Source organism: Mycteria americana, chromosome 2, assembly GCF_035582795.1.
Source record: "Mycteria americana isolate JAX WOST 10 ecotype Jacksonville Zoo and Gardens chromosome 2, USCA_MyAme_1.0, whole genome shotgun sequence".
NCBI lineage: Eukaryota > Metazoa > Chordata > Aves > Ciconiiformes > Ciconiidae > Mycteria > Mycteria americana.
In genome coordinates, this window is record NC_134366.1 from 46,453,262 (window position 1) to 46,462,354 (window position 9,093).

Genomic DNA, 9,093 nt, shown 5'->3' on the forward strand with positions numbered 1-9,093 from the left:
TAGAAAAAGAAGCAAAAAATCTAATACATTATGTCATTTTGCAAGGGTGCACCAGCAGAGTGCACAACATCAAAAAGGAGATGATGAGGGCTTCATTAAGTCTGATTAATTCCTCACAGGAGTTGTACCAGGAGATGAATGGACTGTCAGCTAGAAAGTAAATGGGAAATGTATTGCTTTGTGCACCAGTGTCCAGCTTAAAACTAATGTATTGCTACAACTGCAGAGTTTCTAATAAAATGCCACTAATAATAGAAGATAAGCAATAGGACCTAGATCTCACAGTGGTTAGCTTTTCCCACAGACATAATATATTAACTAGACTATATTTCTATAAATTATAACAGTGTCAAAGGAAAAAAAGCCCTAACTTTTGGATTAAAAGTAACTAACATCCTTGGTCTTACTAAGGAGGCCACACTCAGAGGCAAAGGGAAAGCAAAATAATTCAGGTTATTATGAAGACATCTTCCTAGAGAATATAGAAGTCCTTGCAGAGTATAGAAAAGAGCTGGAGAAGTTAAAGGGCTTCACAGTTCATGCCTCCAGGAAAGTTCCCCTTGGCCTAACATAGCATGAGAAGAGAACCTGAATGCATTATTTTGGGAGTCACAGACCAAACAGAAGAACCAAAAGGGCAAATGCATTTAAACATCACAGAAAAAATATTCCACTTAGGCATGGATTCCAAAGAATTCAGCAAATATTTAAGAAGGGAACATATTCCATTTCTTCAAAGGGATGGCACACTCAGGGAACATGGCTGATGCCAAGGATTTTTCTTCACTGAATGCATTCTCAGAATCTTCCACATACATCTGCAATAGCCTATCCTGAAAAGCTTATGTATTTCACTTTTCCCTTTGAGAAAAGACTAAATCATATTTTTATTTAATCTGATATTCCAATAAAATCTCCAAGTTTAAAAGTGCAAGAAAGTGCCCGGTTAACCTGGTAATTAATGACTACAAAGTCTTTTTTGCATTTCATTATAATTTGGATAGCTCACACACTTCAGAAGACTTCTAATTGCATTACTGATGATGAATTTTGAATGGTCAAAGCATGCATGTGTTGTGCATATTTTAGTGCCTTCAAGGCCAACGCACTAAACAATTAAAAACTTTCAAATATATACTCTTGCAAACTTGAAAGCTAAGCCATAAACTACATTACTAAGTTCACTGTTATTACAGCAGACTAATTAGTTATGCAACAGAATTTATGGGTGCACAAAGAAAGACAATGCATCATCTCTACTAGCAGCAAATACGAAGATCTGAATCTCCATGAGAACTGATAATATTTCGTCTAAAAGATGCAGAAAGTCTTATAGCAGTTGAGAAAATAAGTACAAATGAGAAGAGGCTTAATTATCTATTGTGCTAATTTATTCTTCAATCCAAATGTTTTTTACACCATCCTGGTATCCATTCTTACATATTAGGTATAAACTAGAATATCAGAGCAGAGGAGACAAGTTTGCAGAGATAGGGATAACTATAGGGAGGATAGTCTCTTCGTGCTAATAATTGTAAAGAATTTTCCTCTTTAACCAAATGAATACAAATTAGACTGTCAAACAGTACTAGAGCCTCTACATAAAAAGACAGCTATTTTTTCGAGACAGTATTTTGTGGCATGCTGTTGACTCGCAGAGTGGATTTATGTAAATAAAGGTGGATTTATCCCTTGTGCATATTCAAAATTAAAACTCTTCTACTGAGAGATATCCGCTGATATTTACTGATATCTGGTGATATCTATTAATACCTATCTACTGATATTTACTGGGTTTTAGTCCTATCAGTAGTGACCAAAACTCAACTCTTCTTCACCCTGTTTCCTAATCAACATAATTGTATCTTATACTCCCATCATTTATGCCTGCACAACCCTATCCATGGCAACCAAGTTGCATGAGCTTTGGGGATGAATACTTCAAGCTTATTTTAGGTTGAATACCACATTAATACACATAAGCATTACAAACAATGACGTTTTTCTATCCAAAATTAAAGAAAATCAAAATTAGTGATGAAATTGTTAACATCACCATAGTTCATCATTATTTTTCTAAAAACTTGCAGGGATTTTTTTTTCCTGTTGCTTCTCCCACACCCAAGTAACCAACTGAGGCATCACTCAGGAATTCAGAACTCAGAGCTCTTTTGGAAATGCTTCTGTTACTCAGGGACCTAAGCTAGCTGCTAAAACCAATGAAGCTATCCATAAACTACAGATTTTTGGTTTTGCTATGAAGAACATCCCAGTCTTTCTTAAACATAAAGGCTGGAGATTCAAATTAGGTCCAAAGTGGGAGATAAGAAGGTGTAGCAAGGGTGTGCAGGGAGAAAATTAGAAGGGCCAAAACTGAGCTAGAGCTCAATCTGTCTGCTGCTGTAAAAGACAACAAAAAACACTTCTTCAAATACATTAGCAGCAAAAGGAAAGCTAAGGAGAATCTCCAGCCCCTAGTAGACGGGAGAGGGAACACAGTGATCAAGGATGAGGAAAAGGCTGAGGTACTTAATGCCTTCTTTGCCTCAGTCTTTAATAGCAGGGCCAATTGTTCTCTGGGTACCCAGCCCCCGGAGTTGGAAGATAGGGATGGGGACCAGACTGGAGCCCCCATAATCCAGGGGGAAATGGTGAGTGACCTGCTGCACCACTTAGACACTCACAAGTCTATGGGGCCTGATGAGATCCACCCGAGAGTACTGAAGGAACTGGCAGATGTGCTCACCGAGCCCCTTTCCATCAATTACCAGCAGTCCTGGCTAACTGGGGAGGTCCCTGCTGACTGGAGATTAGCTAATGTGACGCCCATCTTCAAGAAGGGCCGGAAGGAGGACCCGGGGAACTACAGGCCTGTCAGCCTGACCTCAGTACCAGGAAAGCTGATGGAGCAGATCATTCTGAGTGCTATCACATGGCATGTAGAGAATAACCAAGGGATCAAGCCCAGCCAGCATGGGTTCAGGAAAGGCAGGTCCTGCTTGACCAACCTGATCTCCTTCTATGACAAGGTGACCCGCCTAGTAGATGAGGGGAAGGCTGTGGATGTTGTCTATCTAGACTTCAGTAAAGCCTTTGACACGGTTTCCCACAGCATTGTCCTGGAGAAACTGGCTGCTCATGGCTTGGACAGGTGTACTCTTCGCTGGGTAAAGAACTGGCTGGATGGCCGGGCCCAAAGAGTGGTGGTGAATGGAGTTTACTCCAGTTGGCGGCCGGTCACAAGCGGTGTCCCTGAGGGCTCTGTGTTGGGGCCAGTTCTATTTAATATCTTTATCAATGATCAGGATGAAGGGATCGAGTGCACTCTTAGTAAGTTTGCAGATGACACCAAGTTGTGTGGGAGTGTTGATCTGCTTGAGGGTAAGAAGGCTCTGCAGAGGGATCTGGACAGGCTGGATTGATGGGCTGAGGTCAATTGTATGAGGTTTAACAAGGCCAAGTGCCAGGTCCTGCACTTGGGCCACAGCAACCCCATGCAATGCTACAGGCTTGGGGAAGAGTGGCTGGAAAGCTGCCAGGCAGAAAAGGACCTGGGCATGTTGGTTGACAGCCGCCTGAATATGAGCCAGCAGTGTGCCCAGGTGGCCAAGAAATCCAATAGCATCCTGGCTTGTATCAAAAATAGTGTGGCCAGCAGGAATAGGGAAGTGATCGTGCCCCTGTACTCGGCACTGGTGAGGCCGCACCTCGAATACTGTGTTCAGTTTTGAGCCCCTCGCTACAAGAGAGACATTGAGGTGCTGGAGCGTGTCCAGAGAAGGGCAACAAAGCTGGTGAAGGGTCTGGAGCAGAAGTCTTATGAGGAGCGGCTGAGGGAACTGGGGTTGTTTAGCCTGGAGAAAAGGAGGCTGAGGGGAGACCTTATCGCTCTCTACAATTCCCTGAAAGGAGGCTGTAGAGAGGTGGGGGTCGGTCTCTTCTCCCAGGTAACAAGTGATAGGACAAGAGGAAATGGCCTCAAGTTGCACCAGGGGAGATTTAGACTGGATATTAGAAAATTTTACTTCACTGAAAGGGTTATCAAGCATTCGAACAGGCTGCCCAGGGAAGTGGTTGAGTCGCCATCCCTGGAGGTATTTAAAAGCTGTTTGGATGAGGTGCTTAGGGAATGGTATAGTGGTGGTCTTGGTAGTGTTAGGTTTACGGTTGGACTCGATGATCTTAAAGGTCTTTTCCAACCTATACGATTCTGTGATTCTGTGATTCTGTGATTAATTCAAATAATTTACTAATTTTAAGAATTGCAATAAAAATTGGCATTAACTGGCTGTAAACTTCATTTTGTGCTACATCTTGTTCAGAAACGTTCAGTCTAATGCCACCTTTGTCCCCATCTTGGTCTTTTGCTCAGTCAGTTTGCATACAAACTCTGTAAACCAATAAAGTCCCCATATGTTTGAACTTTAGCTGCATGGGACAGGATTTATTGTTGGGAAACAGCAACTCCCTCTAGTGCCAAAGGAGCTTCCTCCTTCACTGCACACTAAATTAATCTCTAGCGAAAGTCATCCTTTGCTGATTAATATCATGTTCTTGTTATAAAGTTGCATTTGGGAGTCTTTTCTTCTGTTACTGGGCTTTGTTGTATCTGCCAACACAAGTGTTAACAGGCACTAAAATTTAATAGAAAAAAACATTTCTATGCTTGCAAATCAGGACGCTGTTGGGCATTGATGATGTTTTCTTTGAAACAAATGATGGTAAGCACTCTGAAAAGCTTTGGTTTACATACTCAGACCCTATCAGACTGGCACTAAAGCTGGCTAGCTGCCATCTTTGAAAGCTGTTTCAGAACCCCCTGGCCTTTCACAATTTATGGCAAGTGTATGATTTCCAACTAAACAAAAACATTGAAATCAGTCACAGTTACTCTGGATGCTAAATTTGTCCTAGGTGTCGATACTCGGGAGGTTAATAGGCATAGACTCTACCACGGAATAACAAAACAGAAAGTTGGAACACTCTCATGGGAGTTTTTATACTCTGCAGATAAGATAAATAAAGCCCTACACCCTTGAGTTACAAACTAGCTGCGGCAGACAGTTCCACGGGGGACATTCCATGCTGGCTTGGTATGCTGATAACAGGGGTTGGATGCTGCTGGTACTATTAGACTGCACGTACTGTACATGAAGGTTACTGAGATTGTCATACTCGATGCAGAGAGGCTTTGCACACATTAGGATTCCACAGCTTGCATTGTTTTCTGATGCATAGCAATGGAACAGCACGAATGTAAGTGGTAAAGGCAAAAAAACAGCCCACTGCTGGTGAGAAATAAGATTGCATCTCATTAAAGGCGACCAGAGGCAGCAGGGAAGCTGTCCTACCTCCATCACAAAGAGGTGACTAGCCTGCAATGCTAGACCTGCCCTCCGTCCTGAAGATACACTAAGCACTATGGGTGGAAAAGAATAGGAAATGGGGTTTATAGAAAAGATCTCACTAGAAACTCCTGTTACAATGCTCTAAAACTTAGATAATTATCTGATGTCAAAAAATATACATTTTTAAACCTTTATAGGATCACTTATTATGACCTACTATCTAGAAAAAGCATGAACACAGGAAATAACCAGCTGCTCTGCTGTCTTAAGGTCAGAAGCTGAGGCACAAGCTGCCCCTCCTGTAGTGTATGTGGTGGCCGCTTACAAAGCAGACAAGCACAGGGCAATATACATGCCCTGTGCAGATCCATAGCAGGAAGGTATGTCTCTGCATGTTGCTATGTGGCAGAGATCTGTACAGTGCACAAGCTAAAATAGCACAAAGTCAGCATACAGAGAATTAGGGTCTCTACAGTGCAGACAGAAGGGGTTAAGACAGTGGGGCCAAGAAATGACATGTCTATCCCAGAGCAACTACCAAGTACAATTTGGCTTTCCTACTCCTGTAGCCTATACTTTTTTTTTTCCTGGGATTACTGGCACCTTGTAAGTCCCACATAGTAGAACTCCTGCAGATTGTATGGCTTTACACAACTGATACCCCACAACCTGGTCTTCATCAACAACCAGCTTGGCTTGGTACTCAGCTCAAAGGTTTACAAACTTCCTTCCTGCTATAAAGAACCACCCATTATGAGAATGTCTAAGTAACCAGTTTTACTGGTTTTAAGAGATTTAACTAAGTAACCACCCTGACTGCCCAGGTGAAGCCATGGGACAAGGTGATTCTCTTAAGTCTCCCAAGAATCTCCTAAGACAGTGTTTCTGTGTCTATTATGTATTTTGTGGCTAATGAAACATTGGCTGGCATAGTTGCTGGAGTTTTTACATTTTGCCTGAAGAGTTAGTAAGCTGCTTTTTACTAAATACCATATTAGTTTTGCTTGGCATGTAGAGTGTATTTTTAAGATATAACATTTTAGAGATATAGATTTTGTTTATCCTACGTGATTTATTTTTAATATGATGTCACGTAATAATAGAGTGATTTGCTCCAATTCTACAACAAGGGAATAAGAAGGTGTTTTCACTTCCAGTCTTAAATAGTTTTAGTAATGTGGAATAATTTGCCCTTTGTACATATCTTCATTGTATGAGTGAGTCATGTATTAATTGTGACTTCTTATGGCCCTAGTCCCTAATCCTGCATAACTTTACTCAAATAAACTGGCTCTGCGGCTGCTCAAATGAGTGAAGTCAGACAGGAACACAAGTAAATTGCCTTTCTGTGCAGCTGATCTTTGTTCTGTTGTTAGTCTTACTCCTACTCTCAGCAGTGCAGGATCAGCACAGGTGCATCCACATAACTAAGAAAACAGTTATGCATTTGCTGTGCTAAAAGTGAATCTTATATAAGCCTGCGTCATTATAGCTTTTACAGCTTGCGTAGAAAAATATTTCTAGCTTTAGCTGTCAGGAAACAGCAAGAATGAGCTGCTCTGCAAAGGAAGGTGAGCCAAGAGGACGAGCCAGGATGTCAAGCAGATGGGAGCAATGCCCTTCCTAACAAGGGTGTAGTCCCATACTACCTGAGCAAGAAGAGCAAAGCAGGTCCGGTGACAGTAACCAGGTTCAGACAAAAGTCCACTGATGGCCAGATAACTCTGCAGACACCTGGCAGGTCCAAGGTCAACCCAGGGAGACAAGTCAGGAAGGCAAGATCAGGGTTGGCAAGGTGCAAGGCCAGGCATCACATACATGCAACATAGTTCAGGCAGGAACCAACAGCAAGGCTGAAATGAGCTGAGCTGAAATGCAGCTCCTGAGCCAATGGGTGGAGTATGCATGGATGGAAATGCACATCCTGGTCCCATCGAGGTTTCTCACAGCTCTTTCTCACAACCTAGCCGTTTCCAGAGCAGTCTGATCCAACATTACACAGTTGCACCACACCCTGGTTGCCTGTCAACAGAGGCAGCCAAAGCCTGGGAGATGGGGAAGGGGTTCCAGGGGAGGCTTACAGACAAAGATGGTTACAGGCTGGTCAAGGCAACTAGAACCTGTGGGCTCACTGAGGGCCCTGATAACAGCTTAGTTAAAATATTTTGTAAAAACTTTTTAGCTATTCATTTCCATTTAAAAATGGAGTACCCTTCTCATATCTCTTACTCTCCTTGCTACATCAAATGTTCACGAGCCCTTAAACACCAAGGCTTTCATTTTGCTTAAAATGAACTAACAGTTACTTTCTGATTTTAGTACTTTACATTAACTGTCTCACAGTGAATTTATATTGTTTATTGTTTCACAATGTTTACATTGTGAAAAACATGTTCCATGGTTCTCAGTTCAGTTTCTCTTGATAGACAAGAGAGTTCACTAATTTGTTCCAAAAAATGACAATGATGTATAATCAAATTTGAATGCCACAAAAAAATCAGTTATGGAACTGCATACAATTTCTCATAGTCTATGTCAATAAAAGCTATTAAACAGTAACAAACTGACTTTCAGACATGACTACTGAGAGCATCAGCTAAGCATATCATTGATCTAGCAGGAATTGCTGGGCACAATTATTTCTAAAAATCAGTCAATACATTTTTCTACAGTAACTTTATCTGAATGTTTTCTTCAGACTGCATAAGGCTGAATATCTGATATACGGAGAGAAATGAAGACATACACATCCAGGTCAACATTCACTGTGTTAATGGAACTGCCTTCACTGTCTCAATCCTTATTTTGGAAATCCCAAACTTCACATCTTGTGTTACTAAAAGCTGTAGTGAAAGCTCTGGGCCTGTCTTTCCAGCAACTTTCAATCTGGAAGTGTAGCTGTGTGCCAGTTAAAATTCATTCTAGATGCAGTAAAAGTCACTGGAGCACAGTAGAGAGAGACTCTAAGTGATCTATCCTGATTCCAAATCACTGGACAGCGCATCAGATTCCATTATGGATGAGAGAACTGTGAGGTCGCTTAGCTGTGCTTCCCACCATGTGCATGTTGGTTACATCCATGAACTTCTGATTCCCTAATTCAACTGACCAGACAGCCATTTTACATCTTGACCAGCTAGAAATAGTTTTCACTTCAAGTCCAGACACTTCTTTACTATCAGATCCTTCACTGCAACAATGCATTGGTGCCAAGTGCCCCTTCAGAGTTGCCCAGTGTCAGCATGATGCTAGCACACAGCACTGTACCTAACAACCCAAGAAACCAGTAGTAGTAAATAGCAACGCTAAGAAAATCCTGACTATTACTCGTTAAGAGCTTGCAAGCCTACTCAAAACACTCTTACGTTAAAATGTGGAGGCAACGATGCCAACAAATGTGCAGCAGATCTGCAGTCATCTGTGGCATCACAGTCATAAACAAAGAGGCATAAACCGTTCCATTCCATTTAAAGCAGTCTTCCTAATTGCAGCATTCCATGGGATAATGGTACATGCAGAGAGAGACCTGGTATTCTTTTTGTTCCTAGCTGAGAACAGTTATGTCACACTAGTCAGTGAAGTTTATCTGAAGAATCCAGATTTTAATTTCATTGCACTTTTTTTCCCCCCTCAATAATCCCCTTGCAGTCAACAGACTGCAGGCAAAAGTTGACACATGATCCAAACTTTTTTTGACTAATAACTTTGCCAGAATTTTATGTAGAATTCCATTGAAATAGGGATA